Source organism: Suncus etruscus, chromosome 8 (assembly GCF_024139225.1).
Source record: "Suncus etruscus isolate mSunEtr1 chromosome 8, mSunEtr1.pri.cur, whole genome shotgun sequence".
Lineage (NCBI taxonomy): Eukaryota > Metazoa > Chordata > Mammalia > Eulipotyphla > Soricidae > Suncus > Suncus etruscus.
Window position 1 is genome coordinate 108,030,563 of NC_064855.1, and position 27,394 is coordinate 108,057,956.

A 27,394-nucleotide genomic window follows, 5' to 3' on the forward strand; every position below is an offset into this window, starting at 1 on the left:
ACAATTACAATGATTGAGCAATCAGTGGGTTAAGTGTTTTTTTTTTTAAATATTTGTTGCTAAAGAAAAACTATAAACTAGCAACGATAACTTTAAAATTTTAAAGTGCAGAAAACCATTTCTTAACAGGTAATCAAGCTAAATCACAAAGATTACACTCTTTTTAAACTGGATATTTCTCCTGCTCATCTGTATGTCCAAACAGAGCTTCAGCTGTATCTGATGTGAGGGTATCAGCATAGAAATTGTCATCATCACTGAGTTCACAGATATCATCATCACTGCTGTTGGTCTCATACAAAGAGCAGGATATTGTGGGTTAAATAGTTCAGTGGTATACAGTTCAGTTCAGCCTCGACTTGTGGACTGGAAGATGATTGGAGACTATGTGCATTTGATTAGGTCCCCGTGCTCTGGGGACCAATGGGGAGCTGGACCTTGAACTCATGTCTGTGACATGCAAGGCAAATGCCTTCCCCACTGTACTATTATTCCAGTCCCACCCCTCTGATTTTATTGCATGCAAATACACTACTTTGCTCATTATTTGGCCCTAAGTATAAGTAGAAATATGCTCTAATTCCTCAGAGCACAAATGAAATAAATTTGACTTTTGTCAATTGAATGCAATGAAATTTAGATTTGTAAATAGCATAGTAACAATAATTTACCAGCCAACTCTTAAATCCATTTAAGAGATTTTTATATCTTTTCTTCTCTTCTTATTCTGGGACACTCTTAGATTAAAAGTAGTTGACTTATTCCCTATATTCATAACCAGTCTAGCAACTGTTTGCCAGGATAACATGGGGGTTCTTTTGTCTTAGTCAGTCCCTGAGTTCATCTAATGTCTCAGAATTGACACACTACTCAAAGAGATCCTACAAAAGGCTATTCTGTTTGGAGATAGCTCTTACCCACAAGGCTGTACACTGACCCTTCAACCTTATTCAAACCTTACAGACTTATTCATATATTTATGTGTTCCTGTACTTAGGAATTCTAACTCACTTACTAAACAAGTACATATTGTGTAACAACTATTAATTACAGCAATAATAATAAACTAATTGAAGAAATTAAAGTCCCATTTATTAAATATGTTTTCTAGAAATAGGAGTAAATAAAACCAGAAATATTTGATGGAATACAGCTGAGTGTATAATAAGAGGAAATATAATTCAAAATGTTTGGTCTATGATTTATGAGGCACAGTCCTTATAGTTAGTTTATTACTCCAAATCTAGGTTACTAAATCCCCAGAGGAAACAAAACCATCTGAATATAGGGCACCAAACAGGATTTTTATAGGCTTGTTCCAATTCCTCTCATCACCTCTCATAAATCCAAAAACATCTTGGAGTCTTGTGATTCCTTCATTCATTTTATTACCTCCAATTTGGGTTATCCAGATATTTGTGAAATCATTAAAATGACCAATCATGTTAAGATTCAAAGTTAATTTTACTTAGAATTTTAAGGTTAAAATTATTTCATTAGTCGCCTATTGCATTATCAAAACCAAGAACCTTTTTAAAATATTTTTTAAGTAACCAATCAAATAAATTATTTCCAAGACACGATCTTTTAGGGACTAAGGATGTTGCTATGAAGTGTAAAGTGATAGTTTGCATTCTAGAAGTCTGAATGTAGTCCTTGCAATCACAGACATGTTTTATATCTTTTATAAGTATAAACATATAACAGTTACAAATCATCAGGTATAATGCAAAGTTTAGGTAGGTACTAATTGACAATTTAACTTCTTATTTTAGTGATTTTTTCATTTATTTTGGTAATACCAACATTACCCTTTTATACTAAAAACTTGAAAGTAATTTTATTTTATTGAAAAATATATTTTTCTATAATAAAGTTGATCACAATATTTTACATTTGTTGTTGAAATTTATTATATAATAGACATAACCTTATATTTTTTATTTTAAAATCTGATAGAGTAACAAGATTTAAATATTTTTTTTCAAATATAAGTTACTTATAAAATATATTTTATTTGTGCCTTACTATATATACATGTCTATGTATACATAAATATATATAACAAAGTTATCTCTCACATTTTTACTTTTTGTTTTGAATTTTTTAAAAACATACTTGATTTTGCTCAAGGATCCTTCCTGGTTCTGCTTTCAAAGATTACTCCTTATGTTACTCTCAGGATCATATTTGGTACCAGGAATTAAAGCCAGCTTGACTGAATGAGAAGCATTAATTTTAACCACTGTGCTATATATCTCTAACTCACCTCATTAATTTTATTCCCAAATATTATAGGCATTATAAGATAATTTGCCTAAAATATCGACTAATTATATCTTGATAGTCTTGTCAAGTATTTTTTCAATCATCATCTATGTTATTCTTCATTAGAATTTCTATCCAAGTCTATTTATTTATATTCATTATATTACCTAGGATGACAAATTTAATTTACTTGTACTTTTTTTATTCCAGCATTGAAAAAATGAAAAGAAACTAGCATGCTGTGCTGAAACTTTTCATCAATGACTGTAAAATGCACTGGTGGGTGTTGTTCTTTACATGACTGAAACCCAAACACAATCATGTATATAATCAAGGTGTTTAAATAAAATATAAAAAAAATATCCACGAGGGGTGAGACCACCCCATGCATCATGTTTCTAACTCTAAGGCAATGAGTCTGAAGAACCAGTGTAGCAGTGAAGAAATAATACCATGCCAGTCAGACAATATATTCAATGGAGTCATCCTTCTTTGTACCTCATAGCCATGTGCTCTCTATGCTCCAAACAAAACCAGGACACCTCTCTCTTTAGTCAAACTTACCCCCAATATCCAGAGGGGAAAGGTAGAGTCAGATAAAAAAGTAACTATCCATTGGGCTTTTCATATCAAAAACAGAGACAACTGGGAAAAGGGATCTGGGGGAACACCGTTGTTTAGGGTTTTAGCTAGATTCAGCATACAAATAACTATGAATATTATGGGTACTTGCTGGATAGGTTCATTCACATGCAGTAGTTCAGATAGACAGGGAGAGAAAGATACAATCTAAATACTCACAGTCACAAAGAAGCATTAGGTGGTGATTAGCCTTTAAATTGATCAATGGTGAGGGTGAGGTAAGCGGTTTGAGGAACTAAAAGCTATCTGGGTTTAGGATGTATCAAAATAGGAATATCCTGAAACTCTTATTAAGGCATCTGTCTGTGCCACTTATTTGGGAATTAAAAAAAAAGCTATTGAGTGGCTCTTTTCAGGAGCATGTTATGGAAATATTTTCTTTCAGTGTTGCAAGGGAATTTGAAATGAATCAAAAAATAAAAGTATGTGGTAGTTTATTAGCCAGCTATAACAACTGCATGACGGAAGAAAGGAAGGAAGGAAGGAAGGAAGGAAGGAAGGAAGGAAGGAAGGAAGGAAGGAAGGAAGGAAGGAAGGAAGGAAGGAAGGAAGGAAGGAAGGAAGGAAGGAAGGAAGGAAGGAAGGAAGGAAGGAAGAACACACTTAAATTCAAGCTGAGGAAGATGGGATGTAAAGTGGTGATTAAAATAGGTCAGAACTTTCAAAATGTCAGAAAATGATGTAAGCTTGAATAGAATGATTAGAATGATTGTTGTGTTATTGGTGAAATCTTTTCACAAGTTAGTTTTTCAATTGAGAAATCTTTGTAAAAAAAAACCTTTATACCAATTCTGCTGAGATGCTGTTACTATATGTATTACTTGATGGCATCCTTATCATATAGCTTTTCCAGTGTTACTTTCTCCCTTTTATTTTTTTTTTTACTTTTATTTTACTTTCTGAAACACATCTGTTGGTATTCAAGACTAATCCCTGGCTCTGCACTCAGGTATAAGCTGGTGGACTTAGGGGACCTTATGGAGTATGAGAATTGAACCCTTATTGGTTACATGTAAGGTATATGTTTTCTCCTGTACTAGTGCTCTGGGTCCACTTCATTTTTAAAGCCTATTTATTTATATTGGAATTCCTTTGCCCACAATGGAGCAGTGAAGCAAATAGTTAGGGTGAAAAACTGAAGGAATGTGATCAGTTCCTTGTTATGTGCTTTGCCACTTAGTAGGTCAGTTCATATGTTTAAGACAATGTCTCAAGCCCACTCTCCTTTTGAAGAATTAGCATTTAGTGAACATTTAATATAAAAGATAAAAATGTTCTTAAGGAACTGAGATGTTAAAAAGAAGTATAAATTTGTCTGTAAATTAGATAATTAGATAAACTATATATGATTAAAATTTCAAAATAGTTTGCACATTTAACAAGTAAAATAATCCATGAACCATGAAAAATAAGAATAAATATAAAACTGGATAACATGGGAAAATTATTGCCAGAGAAAAATCAAAAAGGAAAAATCTATAAATATCCAGAAAATTGAGAAAGAAACTCATATTAACCTTTAACTGAACTTAAAAAGATATGTGAAATCTATAAATATAGAGAAAATTAAAGATGAACTTAACATTAACCCATCAACTAAACATACAAAATATAGATCTGTGTTCAGATCTATTCTCTACAATCTTTAAATTCTTTGATGAACAAATCATGAAATCAAATATGATAAGATAGTGGTCAAAACTTCTTGGGGTGCAATGGTTAGAAATCCACTGAAACTAGTTCAAATTTTTTCTGGAATCCTCTGGAAAATATAATGTACATTTCTAATCAGAAAAAAAAATCTGGGCCTCTCAAAGTCTGGGGAGATAAACAGTAAGTTTTTAAGCTCTGGAGTGGTTGCTGTCTTCATATGTGCATATTAGGATCTATCGGCTTTTATGTGTCTGTCTTTCTACTACTGGAACAATATTCTCTGAAATTCTGGGAAATTTTTTGCCAAAAACTTATTTTAGCACTTAATTTAGTTTGCAGTGAGAGAATTTGAGCCCCATATTTCCATTATTCTTCTCACATGCTCATTGTAGTTTTAACTGACTCTGCGTACTGAGATTTTATGGCATTTGAAGGACAAGAAGTTGAATTTTTACTTACTAGCAAATTATTTTGTACTATCAGTCAAGAGTTCAACACCTTTGCTTTAGTTTAAAATAAATTAGTTTGGTCTATTCTGGGGGTATGCATTATGGAGAATATGCATTTTTTTTGGGGGGGAGGACACACCCGTTTGATGCTCAGGGGTTACTCCTGGCTAAGCGCTCAGAAATCGCCCCTGGCTTGCGGGGACCATATGGGACGCGGGGGGATCGAACCGCAGCAAGGCAGACACCTTACCTCTAGCGCCACCTCTCCTGCTCCGAGATTATGCATTTTTAATTTTTATTTATTTATTGCAAAATGGGATATGGAAAGAAGGCTATAAATTTCTTCAAGTGATCAAATATTCATGTGAAAAATTCAGGTAAGGATGAAAACAACTTCTCAGGTCTAATGAACTTGCCAAGAATTAGATAATTCTCCAGGGGATTTAGTAAGTAAGTTCCACAGAACAGAAGAAAATTTAGTTGTGCTGTATTTCTTATTCTCTAAATACTTTTAACACACACACACACACACACACACACACACACACACACACACACACACACACACCATCTCTATGCTCAAAACTCTTCGACATGAAGACAAATAGAAAAAGTACAGAGTATAAAGCACTTGCCTTGCATGTAATGACCTGGGTCCTATCTCTGATATCCTATCTGCCCCCCACCCCAGTCTGTGAATAGGGGTCCCTGTATACAGAGCCCAGATTAAACTGAGTAAAACCATGAGTGGCCCCTAAAGGAACCCCTCAAAATGATAGTGTTTTTATACATGAGATACATATATGAACAGCTTTATTTTTTATAAATTTTATATTTAAATACCATATGTCCCTCTATTTTCTTCTTAGACTTGTACATAGAAAGCAATCACATAGATGTTGAAACTAATGTAACAAGTATGAATACATTCCTTAGGCTTCATTAAAACAAAATAAGTACCAACAAGTGCTGGTAATTTGAAGCAAAAATAGGAATTAAACTAAGAAGCAAGAATGATAAGCAAGTTGTGAAAACATGACAACCTACTACTGTAATTGGTAGTAAATTTCTAGAACAAGCCTTTCAGAGATATTAACTCACCATAATATTTATTGCTGTTATTTAAAAATCCAGCTAATGCTAAATGCATTCAGATATCTTTAGACTAAATAAATTCTTTCAAGTTCCTTCACTGTGACCCACATCACTCCTGAGTCTGTTATAGACCAAGGTTTATTAGTCCTCTTCATCAGGGTTGTCATAATACATCTTAAATTCATTTGGCCAAGGGACCTATTTTAATGTTGGTACAACTCCAATTGCAAGTTCAACTGATAGTTATAATAAATGCTGACTATATAAGCAGATATATAAATACTTGAATGAAATATTACATAGCAATCACAGAAGTAAGCCATATTACTAATATGGGGAGAGTAAATTTGAGCATAAATTTTTGTTTGTTTTTGTTTTCATTTATTGGGAGTTCAGAAGACTTGACCTAGTAGTACTCAAGGCTTAATCCTCAAGGTATGTTGTTCTCATCAGTGTCTGGAATCAAAACAAGGTCCATCACATGCAAGGCAAACACCTAATCACTTGTTCTATTGATCTGGCTCCTGAAAATAAATTACTTAACACAATGAACACACTATTATGTGGTTGGGAAAGAAGTGTAAATTGAGATCTCAAACCTGCTGAACTGGAAAGCAATCTGGAAACCTGTACCAGCAGCATAAGGAAAGTATATATAAATCATGTAATTCTACAATTCTACTCTTAAGTCTCCAGGTTGAAAAAGTAGGGGAGGTTACAGAAAACTTTTTTGAGAAAGAATATTTATAATAATTAGCATTATCCAGAATTGTAAAAAAGCTGAACCACGTGCTTTTAGAAAATATTAAATAATGTCATATCAGCAAAATAATTTATATTCAATATTGTGGTTTTTGAAGACAAAATATCTAGACTACCTCAACAAAATTAAATTAAAATACATAAAATCAGATATATGTTATGATTTTAAAAACAGTCATGATAAATAATACTTGTATTTGGTTGAAACTTATTAAGAGCTTATTAAGAAACTTATTAAGTGATATAGTCATCTTTTATTTCATGCTTGGAAGCAGACACTTCCTTTTACTGAACTACAAAACATGGTAGAAGGAGTTTGAAAGTGGAGCCCAATTATAGAGCATTTGCCTTGAATGTGTGAGGTCCAGGTATAAACCCCTATCCTTACCCTACCCCCCCATACACACAGATGTGGAAGTCATGAAACTTTTATTAGATAAAGGAAAAGAACAAGGAGGACATGATGAGACATATCTGATTGCTGATAGGTTGGAAACAAATAATTCAATCTAAATTTTTCAATGTAGAAAACTCATTGCAGTCCTAATGACTGGGAATTAGCTGATCAAAGAAATTGCCTTTTTACACTGTACTTTACAAGCACATAAAAATGATAGAATTATTTAAGATAGCACCAGGTCTGGGCCTAGAGAGTTATTTTGTCAAGTACGGTACATTTGTTGTTCATATGTTTCTATAAATATTTTTATACCTTAGCATTCTCTAAATCTTCTGTTTTATGCATATAATTCCAAAAAAATATGTAACAAGGCATGTTGCTATTGCTAACTCTGAAAAAAAATTAAATCCCTTTTTATTTTCACTGAAAATTAAGGCGCATTCTAAGAAATTCTTGCATTCAAAATGTCATCTCCAATATAGTAGAAAGAAAAGGTTTTTCATTTGCATTATGTTTTAGTGGCTTGTGAACAGGCTTTAAAATGCAAATCACCAAGTGCATATTTCAAGCTTAAAAATTAAGGCATTTTTCTAGTGCAGATTTACAACCCTGTAGCTGGGATGAGCGTTTGAAAGAAAAAAAATGTGTCATGTCGGAAAATAATTGAAATGAAAGCTGAAAAGTTCTAGAGGACAACCTTTTTTTTATCAGTGGCTTAAATACATGCTTTTCAGGGCAAAGGCAGTTCTAACTGTGCCTTATAGCTCAAGTGATCAGTAAAAGTAGACAACTGACTTCTTCAAGGAGTCCTGATTTTATGTGATTTGATCAACTCACGGAGGATAAATCCTACTGCGAGAGCTAAACATATGCACAGGCTTATCGGAATTTCTGTATTCCGGGCATCTGGTAAAATATGTTCATGTCACTAGCTTCTTTCAAGTGGTGCTTATCAACATCTCCCTGATTGCCTAATATAAGTTTACAAGCAGTCTCCTAGGTGTACTACTGCATTCCAGCTCTCCCAAAGATATCATAAACAGCTACATCTTTGGTAATGAATGTCAGAACCATGCCAGCCAAAGTGTATATTATCCATCTTCATGTCTCACCGCTGACACACAAAGCGAGGAGCTTCATTCTAGACTCCACCATCAAACACAGTTTGCACTAGTTAGTTGCACAAGGAAAGCCTTGAAGAAGATCAGATCATCACAAAGACACACAATCTATCTCTTATTTAAACAGCATTATTGTCCTAATCCTTTCTCATTCTTTTCAATGTGGTGCTTACTGTGAAAATATTTTACAGCAGAGAGATTCGTTTGAGTTTGGAAGAGCTCTTGGAGGAGCTAATCTAAACGTTTAATTTTTTTTTTCAAATCAAGTTCAAAATATAAAAAAAATTAAGACATTTATTGCAAACAAGCTCATGTCCAGGGGCACACATGAAACACCTAGTCAAATATTTTGACTTCTAGTCTAGTGTTAGTTTCAAAAATACTATTTAGCTTTTTTCTCTGATCAGTCTATTTAGAAACATCATGCTTCATTCTATTTACAACTAGTTCTTTTCCTCTGTGTCCTTTTTTTTTTTATCCTTTTCAACCTGCCTTCTTTTATGTTCATAATTCTCTGACACTTTCCTTCCTGTCATTCTGTTTGATTGTTTGTTTCCATATTCAAAGTGCTCAGGGATTACTCCTTGTGGGGGTCAGGAAACCACATGGGATGCGAGGGATCAAATCCAGATCAGTCATGTGCAAGGCAAAGGCCCACCTACTGTACTGCATCTCTGGCCCTGCTACATTCTTTTTCCCCTTGTCTTTCTCTTCTCAACTCACATCATTCCTCCCTTTCTATCTCTTCCCTTTGACTTCTTTTCCTCTCTTCCTTTCTTCCCTTCTTTATAGCATTTTTTGCCTAGTGTATACATAATACTGTTACTTAGTCATACTGTCATTATTACGTCCTTCTTGTATCTTGTCTTTCTGACCATTTCATTTAGGGAAGTAGCTATATTAAAGTTGGTTGTTCCCAATTATTCATCAATTCCTAAATAGTTCTGCTTACATATTAGTGTTTAGTTATAATTATTTGAAACATGATTGATAGAAATACACTATGGGGAATTTTCTGAGATATTGTAGAACTATTTTCCCCTAGAGAACACTTTCAAGGATACTGCATTATCTGATTTAGATTACACATTTAAGGATATTGCATTATTTGATTTAGATTAAGTACCTTTCACATTCATTATCTAATAGTTTATGGATTATTTGGAACTTTAACACTCTAGAAACTGAATAATAAAATATTGATATATATGCTAAAGGAAAAATTATTGTCTAGCTTGCCATTGTTTACTAATCAATATAAAAAGAATCACTGCTAATAATCTGGTTGTCTATTTGTAGAATACTGTTTGCAATTTTTACTTCTTTAATGTATATAACGTCAATTATTAATCACCTTCCAATGTTGTGCCAACACTTTTATTTTTCACACAGTCTCTGTTGTTGGTATCTTGTTTCTGTATTAGAAGTCCTGGAATCTGCATATCCAACATTGAAGTCAGGATGTGGAGCGTCCTCTAGTTTAACCTCATAATTAAAAGGCATTGCAGAGAGCCCTGTCCTGTAAGCAGGTTGTTGTTGTTGTTAAGTCTTCTCAGTGTTAAGGGAAGTCTCTTTTGAGCAGGTCGATTCAGAGCAGCGGTAGGGTCTTCCCTGGTAGAGCATTGCTTCCAGGTGGTGTTATAGACAAACTTGGATGTCTGTTGAATGGCTTCCCTGGTTCAGGGGTGAATGGAGAATGCCCATTCTTCTGAGGCCAGAGCTAGGTCATTATGTCAATGTTCACGATGTACGGTCCCATTGCACTACAAGATTTGTGTGTTCCAATCTCTATTAGATAAGATCTTACCTGTATGTATAGTATTTTCCATTTCAATGTAAGCAACTTTCAATGAATGAGGTATTTGTATTTTTAGATGAATTAAAAAATAAACACCATACAAAGATTCTAAAGATAAGCATAATCAGAAGTTATGAATGAAAAATATTTCACACTGGCATATGACACAATCTTACCATTAATATTTAGTTTTTATATTTACAATTACATTTAAAGTGGGTCTTATATGAAGACTTTCAAAATTTATTCCATTTTTATTTATGTGAGGTACTTTACTTTTACCAGTATATTTATGGATTGCCTAAACCCTTTGAAAGTGGGCCAGTTCAGAAATAGTAGACTTGATTGATTAGAGGTAAGAAAAAAATGGTTCAAAGATAGAACAAATCTTCAACTCAATAGGAAGTAGTGGAATGACTAAAGGTACCCTCTATGTGAGAGCATGATGAAAAACTTTCCAGAGACTGAGAAATTTAAATAGAATTTAAATTCTATTTGTTGAAATTTAAATTTATAAAATTGGATAAGATTTCTAGTAACATATTTGGGGATATATAATATGGTAGAGAATGCCAGTTTAATTATTACATATGCTAGTCTTTTTTGCCAGTTTAAAAAAAGTACAAGTACTCCTTAACTTAAGTATCTCTGAAATAGTGTGAGAATAATAAGATGTAAACTATTTTCATTAGCGGCCATTAAGATTATACGTTTTAAATGAAAGTGTTTTCAGTTTTCTGTAAATTAAATTATTGTTTTGCAAGCCTATTTTTTTGCTTGTTTTATGCACTTATCCAGTGATACTCAGGGCTTACACATCGTTCTATGCTCAGGGATCGCACCCTTCAGGTTTTCTGGGGTAAAGGGTACCAGGATTGAGCCCTGGTATACTGTATTTGATGCAAGCAACTTACCCACCCAACTAACACTTGGATGCCCATAAAATGCCTATTTTTAATACATATGTATGAAATTATTTGAAGTAAGTTAAGTAATGATTCTTTCTTCAAATGAATGACTCTATCTTAATTTGTATTTATTTATTTCATGGCAAATATAAAAAAAAATCTTGAAAATTTGGATTCTTGGTTTCACCAATTAGATTGACCAAATGTTCTGGCTTATTTGAAACAGCTATAGTGCCTTCAAAATTGAGAGAAAGAAGAAAAACCAAGTTTAGTGGGTAAATGAATATTTGAAAATGCTTTTTCTTTGTCTTTTATTTTAAAACTCAAGCAAGAATAACATTTATTTACATTTCTCTTCTTCCTTTTATTATACATGGAAAAAAATCCAACCAAAATATGCCTCACTAAGCCTTTTTGTAATTTTTAATGGATTTAATAACTTTCAAGTGTTATCACTCAATTATATTATAGTTTATTTTTCAGCATTAAAAAGGCAGTTCAAGGGACTGATGAAATAATCCAGCAGGTGAGATGCTTTCATCAACAAACCATATTATCCCTGAGCACAGTCAGTAGTGATCCTTGGGCACTTCTGAGTGTGGCCCAAGACACAAAACAAACATACAAAAAAAAGGGCAGATCATTAGTATTTAAGCACAGGCTCTAACAGTTCCTGAATACACATCAAAACATTCATTACTGTATTATAGTTGCAGAATATTGTTTGGATTTTCTTCTTTTTTATTTTTAATATAAATTGGCAACTTTTAATTTCAGAATGTCATGCAGGTTACTTTTGATCTAGTGAGCATGTATTGATGTAATAACAAATAGTTATGCTGTGTAAATTACTTGTCCTTACTGACTTAGCAGTAATCATCAATTATGCATGTTAAGTAAAAAATATTTCTATATGAATTAAAAAAAAGCTTTGTGTATTCCAGAAATTAAGTTTTAGGTCTGCAGGAAAGAAAAAAGTTAAAATATTTCTAAGCTGTCTTGCACCACTTCCAATGAAAAAGCTGTTTTTAAACTGTTTTGACAAATGGGATCAATAAAGTAGAAATCTACATTGAAGTAACAGTACAAAACATTTGTCTTTCAATGACCAAATGGTAATTTCAAACATTCTGAGTAAAACAAAAACAATAAAATGGTTTTGGACTTTGAGAACTAAGGCAGGGAGCACTCTATTTGTGCAGAAGTGAAATTCAAGAGACAATGATTGATCCTTAATAAAATATTCCCTTACAAGGACACAAGTCTAGCTTGTTTTACTAGAATCGTTAGACTAGCAATGAGGTTAGACTATAGACGGGTGAAGCTCAGGGCTTATCAGAGTTCTTGGTTTTCTTTTTCCTCTTTACCTGTGATTGAAAAGTAAGTCTCTTTGAAAATGCCCATATGCCCAGATTTCATTCTAAGTACCCAACCTGGGTTTGAATCATTTTACTTTCTGCTGCAGTCTAGATACCATAAGAGACTCTAAGCAGACTTGGTTTATGTTTCCATAATCTCCTGTTTTAATTGTGGTATTAACAGGTAAATAGGTGTTTGAAAAGAACAAGCTAAAGCCCAGCTCAGCTTAGATAGCTTTATCCCAGGGCCCCAGGGATGCTGGAAGGAAACTAACATTTCATTAAAGAATGCTTTAGCTTGCTTCTATCTACACTTGAAACAAAATGCATTCATGGGAGACCCCATTAAACAGAGTTTAACACGCTCAAAGGAAAGAAAGTGTGGCCATGCTAAGGATGTCTTTCTTCAAAGATAGGATTGGGACTTGATTTTTTTTTTGACTTGTTTATCTTTTGCTTTTGTCTTGTTATTGTTTGATTTTAATTCTCTGCCTTTGTCTGTCTGTCTCACATCTTTAGTGATGTTTATTTCTTTGTTTTTTTTTTCTCCCCTCACATTTGAAACAGTAGATGAATTATTCTGATTCTCTTTTCTGTTTCTTCCTTTCGATTTAGTACCTCATAGTATTTTATATTTCACTAGTGCAGTGCAGAATTTTCTTTGGGAGTAAGGGGGATGCTCTCAAGCAGTGCTCAGGATGCTGAACTGAGACTCTCTAGGTGAGACTCGCATATTCCAAGCTTGAGATAACTAGTGTTGGAGTTATGAGAGCCAGAATTAGTGGGGTTCAGGGGGCTTACATAGACTTCTATACAGTGTGCTGGATGCACTACTGACCCTGAACTTAGTTCACTGCATTCACTTTTTAATTTGTGTGTGTGTGTATGTGTGTGTGTGTGTGTGTGTGTATGTGTGTGTGAGAGAGGGGGGGGGAGAGAGAGAGAGGAGAGAGACTGGTTTAAGGAGCACTTAGTGCATCTATTATTAAATGAAGTGAGATTACTAGCCTGTAATCACAAAAGTGATTTTCTTCTGCCACTTTAAGATGAATTAAAAAAGTTGCAGGGATGTTATCACATAGTGCAGTGGTGGTCAACCTTTTTTTTCAACTGAACCAAATCTCGCCAAAACCATGATTGAAATTTATTTTGAGAGCCATATTTTTAAAACCGAAAATACATAGGATAGTACAGTGTTTTTTTGTTGAATAAGTTTTTATTGAGAATATTCTGCATGCAAGTACCACAGAGGTCGGGAGGATACAAATAACACAACTATTAAAACAAAAACTTTAGAACGATATTATTTATCGATAATGTTAAAATCTGTAAAATTTGCCTTACAATGTCGAAAAAAATTACATCCTGACAATGACTGACAAAGTCACAAACACTAATGTGAACATTGGCCTTGATACTTTTTTTTCTTTATTTAAATATCTTGATTACATATATGATTGTGATTAGGTTTCAGTCATGTAAAGAACACCCCTTCACCAGTGCAACATTCTCACCACCAATGTCCCAAATTTCCCTCCATCCCACCCCACTCCCACCTGTACTCTAGACAGGCTTTCCAGTTCCCTCATTCATTCACATGATTATGGTAGTTCTCTGTATAGTTATTTCTAGAACTGCACTCACCACTCTTTGTGGAAAGCTTCATGAAGTGAGCTGGAAGTTCCAGTCCTCCTTTCATTGTCTCTGAGAAGACAATGTTGCAAAAATGACTTTTATTTTTCTTAAAACCCATAGATGAGTGAGACTATTCTGCATCACTCTCTCTCCCTCTGACTTATTTCACTCAGCATGATAGATTCCATGCACATCCATGTATAGGCAAATTTCATGACTTCATTTCTCCTGATGGCTGCATAATATTCCATTGTATATGTACCACAGCTTTTTTCTTTCTTTTTTTTTTTATTTAAACACCTTGATTACATACATGATTGTGTTTGGGTTTCAGTCATGTAAAGAACACCACCCATCACCAGTGCAACATTCCCATCACCAATGTCCCAAATCTCCCTCCTCCCCACCCGACCCCCGCCTATACTCTAAACAGGCTCTCCATTTCCCTTATACATTCTCATTATTAGGACAGTTCAAAATGTAGTTATTTCTTTAACTAAACTCATCACTATTTGTGGTGAGCTTCCTGAGGTGAGCTGGAACTTCCAGCTCTTTTCTCTTTTGTGTCTGAAAATTATTATTGCAAGAATGTCTTTCATTTTTCTTAAAACCCATAGATGAGTGAGACCATTCTGCGTTTTTCTCTCTCTCTCTGACTTATTTCACTCAGCATAATAGATTCCGTGTACATCCATGTATAGGAAAATTTCATGACTTCATCTCTCCTGACAGCTGCATAATATTCCATTGTGTATATGTACCAAAGTTTCTTTATCCATTCGTCTGTTGAGGGCATCTTGGTTGTTTCCATAGTCTTGCTATGGTAAATAGTGCTGCAATGAATATAGGTATAAGGAAGGGGTTTTTGTATTGTATTTTTGTGTTCCTAGGGTATATTCCTAGGAGTGGTATAGCTGGATCGTATGGAAGTTCAATTTCCAGTTTTTGGAGGAATCTCCATATCGCTTTCCATAAAGGTTGAACTAGACGGCGTTCCCACCAGCAGTACTACAGTTTCTTTAGCCATTCATCTGTTGAAAGGAATCTTGGTTTTTTTCCAGAGCCTGGCTATTGTGAATAGTACTGCAATAAATATAGGTGTGAGGAAGGGGTTTTTGTATTGTGTTCTTGTGTTCTTAGTGTATATCTCTAGGAGAAGAATAGCTGGGTAGAATGGGAGCTCAATTTCCAGATTTTGGAGGAATCTCCATATTGCTTTCCATAGAGGTTGGACTAGACGGCATTCCCACCAACAGTGGATAACAGTTCCTTTCTCTCCACATCCTCGCCAACACTGATTGTTCTCATTCTTTGTGATGTATGTCAAGCTCTGTGCTGTGAGGTGGTATCTCATCATTATTTTGATTTGCATCTCCCTGATGATTAGTGATGTGGAGCATTTTTTCATGTGGCTTTTGGCCATTTGTATTTCTGATTTTATCAAAATGTCTGTTCATTTCTTCTCCCAAATTTTTGATGGGATTAGATGTTTATTTCTTGTAAAGTTCTGTCAGTGCCCTGTATATTTTGGATATTGGCTTCTTATCTGATGGGAGTTGGGTGAATAGTTTATCCCACTCAGTCGGTGATTCTTGTATCCTGGGCACTATTTCTTTTGAGGTGCAGAAGCTTCTCGGTTTAATTATTCCCATCTGTTGACTTCTGCTTCCACTTGTTTGGAAAGTGCAGTTTCCTCCTTGAAGATGCCTTTGGTCTCAATGTCATGGAGTGTTTTACCTATGTGTTGTTCTATATACCTTATGGTATCAGGTCTGATATCAAAGTCTTTAATCCATTTGGATTTTAGCTTAGTACATGACGTTAACTGGGGGTCTATGTTCGCTTTTTTTCAAGTGGCTAACCAGTTCTGCCAGCATCACTTGTTGAAGAGGTTTTCCCTGCTCCACTTAGGATTTCTTGCTCCTTTGTCAAAAATTAGGTGCTTGTATGTCTGGAGAACATTGTCTGAGAACTCAAGCCTATTCCACTGATCTGAGGGTATGTCTTTATTCCAATACCATGCTGTTTTGATAACTATTGCTTTGTAGTACAGTTTAAAGTTGGGGAAAGTAATGCCTCCCATTTTCCTTTTTCCCTAGGAGTGCTTTAGCTATTCTCGGGTGTTTATTGTTCCAGATGAACTTCTTAAGTGTTTGATCCACTTCTTTGAAGAATGTCGTGGGTATTTTTAAGGGGATCACATTAAATCTTTATAATGCTTTGGGAAGTATTGCCATTTTAATGATGTTAATCCTGCCAATCTATGGGCAGGATATGTGTTTCCATTTCCATGTGTCCTCTCTTATTTCTTGGAGAAGGGTTTTATAGTTTTTTTTTTTTGTATAGGTCCTTCATGTCTTTGGTCAAGTTGACTCTAAGATATTTGAGTTTGTGTGGCACTATTGTGAATGGGATTGCCTTCCTGACTTCCATCTCTTCCCTATCATTATTGGTGTATTATCTGTGTGTATTATCTGTGTGTTAATTTTGTAGCCTGTCACCTGGCTATATGAGTCTATTGTTTTTAGAAGCTTTTTGGTAGAGTTTTTAGGGTTTTCTAAGTAGAGTATCATGTCGTCTGCAAACAATGAGAGCTTGACTTCTTCCTTTCCTATCTGAATTTCCTTGATATCTTTTTCTTGCCTGATTGCTATAGCAAGAACTTTCAGTACTATGTTGAAGAGGAATGGTGAGAGCGTACAGCCTTGTCTTGTATCAGAATTTAGAGGAAAGGCTTTTAGTTTTTCTCCATTGAGGATAATATTTGCCATTGGCTTGTGGTAGGCAGCTTCAACTAGATTGAGAAAGGTTCCTGGGGCCGGAGAGATAGCGTGGCTTGCTGACCACTGACATATTGTAAAATCACCCCACGTGCCAAATCTCCAAGCCCTGGTGAACAAGTCTGAATCAGGGTCACACATGAAATAATCCAAACCAGTCTGAGGGTGAAACATTGTAATCTGGCCATCTTCTATCTATTTTGGAGACTGCTGCCTGCCAGAACTGCCTTTTTTTTTTTTTTTTTTTTTTGAGTACACAGACCACACCTTGGTGGGGCAGTAAACCCTCCCATCTTGACAAGTAAGACAATCTCTGTTTCGGGGTAAATCCAAGCTATAAACAAACATAGAAAGTAACCAGGGGTGCTCTTTGAATGAATGATATAGAATGATAGAATGATGGCAAAGAGCATGCCACAGAGCAGATATTTTACCTTATAGTCAGTGTGTGTGTGTGTGCGTGTGTGTGTGTGTGTGTGTGTGTGTGTGTGTGTGTGTGTGTGTACTCTTTAAAAAAGGGAGGTTGTCAGATTGATAAATTTGTTCTGGGCCTGGGTCCTCTCAGGTACTGACAGGCCATCTCACCAGCAAACCTGAAGCAGACATTTCTGAAGCAGCTTCCATTCAACTTGTCCTCAGCTAGGTTTTGAAGGGGAAAATGTAAGATCAAGACTATTGTTCCTGCCCCGAAGCACAGCTGGTTTGAAAATTTGAATTCAGCTTTTAATTTCTGCTGGATCCATTTCAGAAACAAATTCCATTTCTTTATTCTTCAGAATAAAAAAAAAACAGATGAATAATTTGGTCATCATGTTTTCTAATTTAAAAGAAGCAAAGCCACAAAACAAGTATTCTCTTATTAAGAGTCTAGAAAACTCTAATTTGAAAAGATCATGAAGCCTGGTGATTCTGGGTGTATATATATATTTAGACAGAATTAGATTGTTGTTGTTTCTGGTTTGTTTGTTCATTTTTCATTTTTAAATGAGACCATAAGAGCACATTAGATCAAAAGGGAAATATTAGCGAAGTGAAAATGAGTTGTGCTTTGAAGGAAGCCAGCCAAAAGCTTGAGTAAGAAACAGGAAATGTAGTGTGTGTCAGAGTAGAATTTTCAAGTGAAATCATTCAAGGGATCTCTGTGGCGGGAAATTGAACTCTGAGGAAAGTCTTTGCATTTGAGTGACATAACCCTACATTTTTGCCCTTGGCAGAATGACCTGATGATAAGTTGAAGTCAAAGCTGACACTTGGGTATTTTTACCTTTTTATTCTCAGCTGTCTTAGTCACTATATGCAGACGTGGAAGGAAAAAAAGTCTCATCAATGACTCCGTGGCATTAGCAGGGAGACTCAAAATGAGCTGTCAGGAGTAAAACAGGAGAATTTTAAAGAAGTTCTGCTCTTGCGCATTGTGAACTTGCCAACCTTTGACTGGATAAATTAATCAAGCTCTGATAAGCTAACCCCAGACAGCCAACCTTTGAGCATCTAGTCCTCTCTATAATCAATAGAGCAATTTAGCATTTAAACCTGCCTCGAGCTAAAGGGCATCAAACTCACTGGGAAAAATCTTTATATTCTATTTGTAAGCGTTCGTTCAAATTGTCAAGTGACTTTTCTTTTAAAAAAAAATCAAAAACTAAAAAAAAAAAAATGTATTGTTATGACTCTTATTTTATTCTGACTCAGAAATGTTCCTATTTTGACAAAGACATACATAAAGTCAGCAAAACTGAAGATGCAAGTTATTCAATTTGGAATACATTTTTTTACTAAAGACTAGATATAAAAAGTAAATACATTAATTTAGAACTAAAATAAAATATAAGTCCCCCAAATAATTTAAGTAATATACTAGAATAAATAATGTCTCTCTAATTCCTGTATTTAATTACAAAAGTGTATGTTTACATTAAATTGAGGCTTATCACAGTAATAATGCATATATCTATAAAATGATATAATTAGCTTAACTACTTATGTATTATTTATTTTGTAACAAAATTTATTTATTTCTCTTATATTTCATCACATTTTACATATTGGTGTTTAAAATTATTAATTAATGCAGTGTTTTGTCATATTAAAAAATTGTAAAGTATGGCATTTTAAGGGAAATATACAAAAAAGTTTGTGTCAAAGTAACAACCAGATTCAGCTTTCTTAAAATAATAAACCTTGAGGCTGAAGCAATGCACAACAGATAGGAAACATGCCTAGCATAAGGCAGAACTGGGTTGTATCCCTTTCTTTCCATATGTTTCCAGAGCCTCTTTAGGAGTGATTAGAGCCAGGATTAACCCCAGAGCATTGCCAGGCATAGTTTATAAACAAACAAACTAAAAAATAAATAATCCTTTAAAATTATTTTTGCTTATCGTTTCTTCTCATGCATAATAATAGAAATAAACCTTTCCACAACTTTTCTAGCAATTCTTTTTTGGTATTATTACTTTCTGTATTGAATTAATAAAGTATTTGCTCTTCAAATAAAACATGTTTAATCCATAGGGAAGGTAGAATACAATAAATAAAATTAGATATAAGTATTTAAATAGATAATGAATGTCTCCAGTGGGCACGATTTTATCTTGAAATATTTATTTTGTCACTTTGAAATTGAACAACAGTGAAATTCACTTGTCCAATAATTAAATGAATCTATTGGTTAGCTATGGGGACCTCCCTAAATTTTGAGCTTTACTAAATAAGTTCCACACCACAAAGTTATGTTTATTATATATTATTTGCTGTTGAACATGTCAGATCAATAAAAATAGGATATGAAACTAATATTACTATATGTCAGCAATTTTCTCCTATGACTTTAGTTATATAGTACATTGTATTGAGATAAAAAATTTTAATTTTTTTTTCTAAAAATGTATGTTATAGATAATCTTTATTTCTTGAAGTTCTGTTTTATAAAGAGAGAGAGGGAAGGAGAGAGAGAGAGGAAGAAAGAGGGGGAGAGAGAGACAGAGAGAGACAGAGAAAGACAGAAAGAGACAGAGAGAGAGAACCAAAAATTGGAAATGGCTCCTGGCAGGCTCTGAGGACCATATGGGATGTTGGATTTGAACCAACTTCCTTCTGCAAGCAAGGCAAACACCCTACCTCCATGCTGTCTCAACACCCCTATAATAATGGTATTTAAATAACAAAGGACAAAGCTTGGGGGGGACCTAGGGACTGAGCTACCATATGACTCAGTAATTCCACTCCTGGGAATATACCCTAAGGAGCCAAAAACACAATGTAGAGAATACCCGTGAATTCCTATGTTCATTGCAGCAGTATTTACAATAGCCAAAATCTGGAAACAACCCAAATGTACAAAAACAAATGACTGGATAAAGAAACTACGATAATTGATATTATTCAGCCATAAGAAAAGATAAAGCCATACAATTTGCTGCTATATGGATGGATCTGAAGAATTCCAGGTTGAGTAAAATCGAAGAGGAACAGAATTAGAATAATCTTTCTGATTTGTGGTATATAACACATATCCTAGGTGAATAGAAAAGGACCAAATTTGGGGCCAGAGCAACAGCACAGTGGTAGGTAGGATGTTTACTTTGCACTTTGTTGACCCAGAACACAGACCTTGGTTCTATCCCCAGAGTCCCATATGTCCCCCAAGCCAGGAGCAACTTCTGAGAGCATAGCATAGCAGCCAGCAGTAACCTCTGAGCGTCACAAAGGTGTGGCCCAAATCCAAAAAAAAAAAAACATATCCAAAGATAATAGAAAAAAGAGCAAGAGAACTGATCTTCAATAGGAGGCTTTCCCTGTGGCAGGGGTTTTGGGATAGTTAGGGAAGGAAGAACTAAATTTAGGGGGAAGGGAAATGTTCCTGCCACATAAACAGGCTGGAGACAAGAGGGAAACTAAGGACAATGATGAGAGATAGAGTGATGAAGGAATTGGTGTTGGAACACTATACTGACTACACCCAAAATATGATGGAACCTGCAACTCAATCAAAAATATCATTATCTTTGAAAGTCAATATAATTAAATAATAAATAAATTAATTAAATTAAAACATTTTTCTCCAATTTAAATGAATAATTTTCATGTAACAAAGCCAGTGTTTACCTGTTCTTAAGATTTTTTTAATATGACTTGAAGGCACATTTCAGTTCTGTGAAGACTTAGATCTAAGGCCAAATCAATATACAGTATATATTTTTGTTTATCATTTCTCAGCCACATTCTGGCACTAAAATCACTTTATGTCATATGGGCTTCCTTCATGCACTGGCACATACAGAGCTTGAACATCCAACATTCAAAAATGCTTGCTCCCACACAAGACCAACTAGAACTTATTACACAATTTAATGCCCCAAACCAAGTCTATTCTATTTAGAATAATCAAATAATTTGTCTTCTTTTAGTTTCTATTTTCTTATTTTATGTTATCAAAAAATTAAAACTTCTAAATAAGCAATTTTGATGGGAGGGGATAATTGGAGGTAGTGGTAAGGAGGTGTAAGTTTGTTTCCCAGAAGAGAATTTCTATTTATTTTTATAATTATTTATGAGACCACACATTGACAATGCTCAGATCTTATTCCCAACTGAAAAAGAAAACATTCCTAGAGATAATAAAAATTCTGTATTTGGTGTCCTACACAGAATCTAAGATAGCTACTTGTGAATCAGCTGCATTCCACACTGTATGACATCTCCAGGCCTGAAATTTTATGTCTGTATTTGTTGGATCAATATATTTAATTTTCTATACCATAAATTACAATGACAAATGCAGTGCAAAGGTACTAATAGTTTCCCAGCTCTATAAATCAAAGATACATTTTTTTCCTAAGAAATAAAAACAATAATATTAATCATTTTAACTCATATCTCTGTTGTTTTTTGGTTGGAGAAGAGGTTTGAAACCACATCAAACTTTCAACTATAATGTTGATTACCAAATGTCTAGAAAATCATACTAAAAGTGAATTATGCATGTAGTTTTTTATTAATATTATTAGCCACATTTGTACTTATGTCTCCAGAACCAGATTATCAAAAAGTGTACATAAACTAAACATAAAACTCAGTATTTTTGCAATCTTAGATAAGCACAAACATTCACAACTATTTAGCTCTGAATAAAAGAGTTCAAGAATTGTGATTGCACTTGTAGTTAGGACTGTGGTTACTCCCCCCCCCCCCAATGTGGTTGCTAAGATAATTGCCAAATTAACATTGGTGAAATAGAGACAGAGATTCAAAAATAAATAAGTAATCCCAGGTCTCAAATACCTTGTTAAATTTTTAAAACTTAACACTGTTCAAACTCAGTGGAATTACAAAGAAAAAAAACAAAGAATCTGAATGACAACAAAACTTTAGGTGCTTAGCAAGCAAGAGATTTCTCCTAAATCATTTACTATGTAACAGCGAACGTCCGTATTTTATTTGAACGTAGATACACAACCTCAAATGAAAGATAAACCAAGAAAGACTTAATAAAAACAAAAAAAAAGAAGGAAGCTACTTTGATTTTGATCTGATATGGCAGAGCATAAAAATTTCTTCACTGGGGCACAACATAAGGAAGACTGAATTGAAGCCTAGATGTTAAACTCTTTTGGTATTTAGAAACAGTAGGAGGTAAGAGGTGTAAGTATATAGGCTTCCTGTACAAGAATAATGTGAGAAGAACAAAGGAAAAAATAGAAGCTAGGAAACCCTCTGTGGAAATACAAATTTAATCAAAATATAGAGCAGTTGGTGAGAGAAAATAAAGTCAAATAAATGTCTAGAGACCTTTGCTGAAGGACAAACTAAAAAAAAAGATATTCAAGGATTTTGTTACTTACTGGTATTATATAAGTTATAAATCTGCATGCATTTAAAATATGTAACTACTCAGAATTTCTGATAATTTTCTGTTAATTTATACAAAATTATCTGAATAGTTAAATAGTTATTTACAAAGCTTTCTTATGATCTATTTGAAGGGGGATTGGCAATGGGGAGGTTGGGCCACAATCTATAATACTAAGGACTCCTGATTCTGTGCTCAGAAAACACACCTAGCATTGCTCAGGGTCTGTGTGAATTGTGAGCATTAAATAGCTATCTGCCACATGCAAGGCAACACCTTTTCTTTTCTTTTTATTCTTTTGTAAGATTCAGAAATATGGGCAACTACCATCGTACCAACCATCTTGAAAATCATTTATTAAAATAAGTGTGTATAGATTGAGGGAAGAAGAAAATACCCATAAAACAATTCTGTTTTGATATATGTAAATAGAAAAGTCAGACACTAACTCATACCTATGTGTAACTCCACCCTGGATTTAGGTGTAGCTACCTGAGACCCACCCATTTCTGGGAGGGGTCTTGGGAACCAGATATTATGTGTACCCTTACCTGCAAGACCCCACCCATTCCTGGGAGGGGTCTTGGAATAGGTAGATAAGCCTTTGAGCCAGGGGATTAGGGCAGTTTTGCGCTGCTGGGCTCTCTGGCTTTTGGCTCTCTGCGTTCTGGTCTTTGACCAGCATGGAGCCCAAAGGGAAGATGGCTGAAAGGAGTTAAGAGGCAGGTCTAGCAAAGAATGGCTGTGCTTGAAAGGTTATGATAGAAACCACACATGTGGATAGGGATGAATAAAGTTGATGCTTCCTGATGCCCGTCTCTGGATGAGTGATTCCGCCGTTCACCTTAACCTGGGACCCGCCGGCTGGATGGGGATCATGGAGCCACGTGGCCTGGGATGCCATCCACTTCCATCCAGCCCCATCCTTAATTATTTGATTTTACACCTATGGTATAAACAGAAATAAGATAGTCTTTGCCCTGAGAGAATGTATATGGCACCAGAATTATGTGATTTTTTGAAAGATTGGGGGGCAAAAAGACAAAAGAGAATGACTTTGTATATTTTCATACTATCTTATTCTTTTGTTCTGTCTTTTGTTTAAAACAAAAATAGGTTTATTTGGAGGTACTGAGGAAGGGAAGGAAGAGAGACAGAGAAAAAGACAGAAAGAGACAAAGAAAGAGAGAAATGGTTAAGAAAGAGTGTGGGATTCTTCAAAGTCTGAGAGAGCCCAGGTATCCAGCTCAGCATAGTGGTTAAGTCCATTTATTACAAGGGGAGATGCAGACTACATGGCTTGGGCACCATGTACCCAGACAATCTGTGTCCCACATTTTCATACTTTCAAAACTAAATTGTAAAGATAACATTTGAAGAGTAGAAAAATTTTAGTTTATGAGCGTGATAAATGGAAAAACAGTATGAAATTTGCTTAAGCAATAAAAGTTCAATATCATCAGAACATCACCATGTTGTCAAAATTCCTTAAGAAGTCATGAAGTTTTAGTTTAGAACAAATATCTAAAATAATTTTATTTAATAGATATGGGATTGGCCAAGCCAGTGATAGAACCAGTCTCTAAAATAATTTTATTTAATAGATATGAAATTGGTCAAGCCAGTGATCTATACTGATAGACTCATTAAATAGTCTCTACTGATAGACTCATTGATAGACTCATTAAATAGTCTCTACTGATAGACTCATTAAAGTTCTGACCCTATTTTGTGGACTCCAGTAGGAATTTTTGTCTACCCATGTGTTTTAGTTATTAAATAGCTTGACTCCATTTCATACATGGAACATTGTTGACTGCACTGTCTTCTTTGAAATATCTGAGGTTTCTATGACAATCTCTTATTCTTTCTACTTTAAAACCTCTACATGAACTTCAAAGATTTCTGATTTACTCCCTAAGATTATCACCAGTTTTATCTATATTTCTTCTCATTCTATTTTTGTCTGAGTTTATCTACCTCAATAGTGCCATTGATAACTGTATCTCAAGTAGATTATATTAGAGAGTCTAGTCCATAGTTATTTTCTTCTGATATCAGATTATATAGAATATTATATTATATAATTATAAATATTATAATATAAATAGAATATTTCCACTCGTGCTCTTGAGAAATAAAAACACGAATCTTTGATTTTGTTTTTCATCATTTAGTTCTTGTCTGTTGGTTCATTATAAGTAAATAAGATGTTTACAGAACTTATCTGCTAACAGAGTGACCTGTTAGAGACCTACCACTGACTTAGCTCACTATGTTCAAATGAGCTCTAAGTCAAAATCCAATCAGGTTTTACCCCATCTTAAATCTCATTCTTATTCTGCAACCTTGTCACTAATGAGTCCTTACCATTTCTCAAACTAGCTTTTAACTTCTTGAACTGCGAGTGATGACCTCATGTCCTGTGGCAGAACTTAATGTGGGGTTCATGACAAATCTGGCAACATCAGAGGCTTCTGAGTGTCGGGGAAAAAAAAACGAATTCAAAACCAAGTGCCAAATGAATCCAGTGGTTCTTGGCAGTGCTTTTACACCTCACAATTTAAGCAAGTCAACTTATTCAATTTCAATGATCACCTATAGTCTTATTTTATTATTGATATTATATTAGAACACCACTTTGGCTTGTATACAATTCCTTACCTTCTGCTTTAGGTGATTAGTTAGGAGTAGTCCTTTGATAGGTGGGTAGTATGTTACAAAAAGGCGTGAAGTGTTGGCTTTCAGAATATGACATCGTAATATTCCAAACATTCCTACCTTAAAGTCATGTATATTTGTGAATTAGAAGTCATAGGCGAATATTAAAAGCAGATGTCAGAATGGGTCCAAGCTAAAGAGTGGATGAAAGACCATCTGCCAGATAAATCATATATTCAAGCCAGAGCATCCATTAACTTCCTTATAAGATACTGTTTGTACTTATCGAACTACTTCCCAGGACCTTGAATGTCAGCCTTTCAAATAATCTCATTTATTAAAGTTTATAAAAAATAGAATAATTTATTTGAACTACCATATAAGCCTGTCATCTTTCCAGATATGATAGGAATGATTTATTCAATTATTAACAACTATCTATAGTCCTTAAGGTTTATTCCTTATTTTTATGAGGTCACTCTTTTATCATAATTCAATTTCTTTATTAATTTCTTATCATGATCAAATATAGTTCTGAAAAAGTCTTAATGTAATTTTATAGATTTTTAATATCAGTAATACTATATTTGAAATTTAAGGCACATTTCAATTGTAACAATTTTAAGTATGCATCTCTAAACTTACATAGTACATTAAATTTATCAATAAAAGTACAAAAGTTTCTTTCACAGTGCATTTATCCATATTTTGTTATAATTTAAATATACATTATATTTATGATATAAAATAAGTATTTAAAAATGTTCAGAGTCTGTCCAATTTGGGACAGAATAAGGGGAAATATTTTATATATATTTTATTTCACAAAGGATTATATAATTATATATTAGTTAAAGTAAAGTTAAATAGTATCACCGTAAAGGCTAAGGAAATTACTTATAAATTAAAATGACCTACTTAAATTATAAAAATTTCTCAACATTTCATATGAATTAAATTTATTTTTTGTTTTGGAGCCTATCTGGCAGCATTCAGGGCTTACTCCTGCTTTTCACTCAGGGATCACTCCTGGAAGAGCTCAGGGAAACATTGGGTGCTGAAGATCAAGCAATTCAGCTGGATGGAAGGCAGTTGCCCTAACTATTGTACCATGAATTATATCTTTAAAAATATGTTTCTTTCATTTCTAACAGTCATGCATACTTATTCTAATATCATATATAAAAAGCTAGTAGTCAAAATTAGTCATCAACAAGTAATTATATAATTCCAATTTAAATGATTACTTTTTGTCCCCCAATTCACAATACAGACCAGGCAAAGGACCTGGGTTAAGGTGTATATGGGGTGCATTTACTGTACCTACTCTTTCTATATAGTCAGTGTAAAGAACACAGCCTGTGGTAAGAATTGGGAGGCCTTTTCTTTTTTTTTTTTTTTATATATATATATATATATATATATATATATATATATATATATATTAAATTCTTCACCAGTTCAACATGATTTTTAATCATTTTAAATAAATGATTTTTATTTTATTAGATATTTGCAAATATACATATTGCAGCAAGAAGCTCAAGGAAAAAAATATTAAAGTACTCCAATATCAGTAAAACTGTAAAAATCATAAGGGTAAAGGTCAATTAAAAATAAAATTATCCAAATTAGATTTAAAATGTATTTATCTTAAAAAGTGGCCTAATAGGAAGTGAAAACTAGTCTATGAAATGAAGCACTTGCCTTGCATGTGGCTGTCCGTAATTTGATCCACAGCACTGATAGACCCCTGGACACTGCCACAAGAACCCCTGAGCATAGAACCATTGGGTCCTGAGACCACTGGTCCCAAAACTCCTCAAGGTAATAAATAGTAAATTCATTCTGTTTTTCTTTTTCTTTTCTTTTTTTTTTGGGGGGGGGGGAACCACACCCGGTGATGCTCAGGGTTTACTCCTGGCCATGCACTCAGAAATTGCTCCTGACTTGGGAGACCATATGGAATGCCTGGGGATAGAATAGCAGTCCATGCTAGTGCAAGGCAAATGC

General features: G+C 34.2%; 1 protein-coding gene and 1 non-coding gene across 2 annotated transcripts in view; one reads left to right on the plus strand and one right to left on the minus strand.

Moving 5' to 3' along the window:
* The window catches only part of GPC5 (glypican 5), a 1,503,836-nt gene that overhangs the window by 1,180,354 nt on the left and 296,088 nt on the right, over positions 1 to 27,394 (plus strand). The gene's annotated exons all lie outside the window — the stretch shown is intronic.
* Positions 26,630 to 26,762, minus strand: LOC126016536 (small nucleolar RNA SNORA51). Its single transcript, XR_007498331.1, has one exon. It is a non-coding gene; the product is annotated as a small nucleolar RNA SNORA51 (small nucleolar RNA).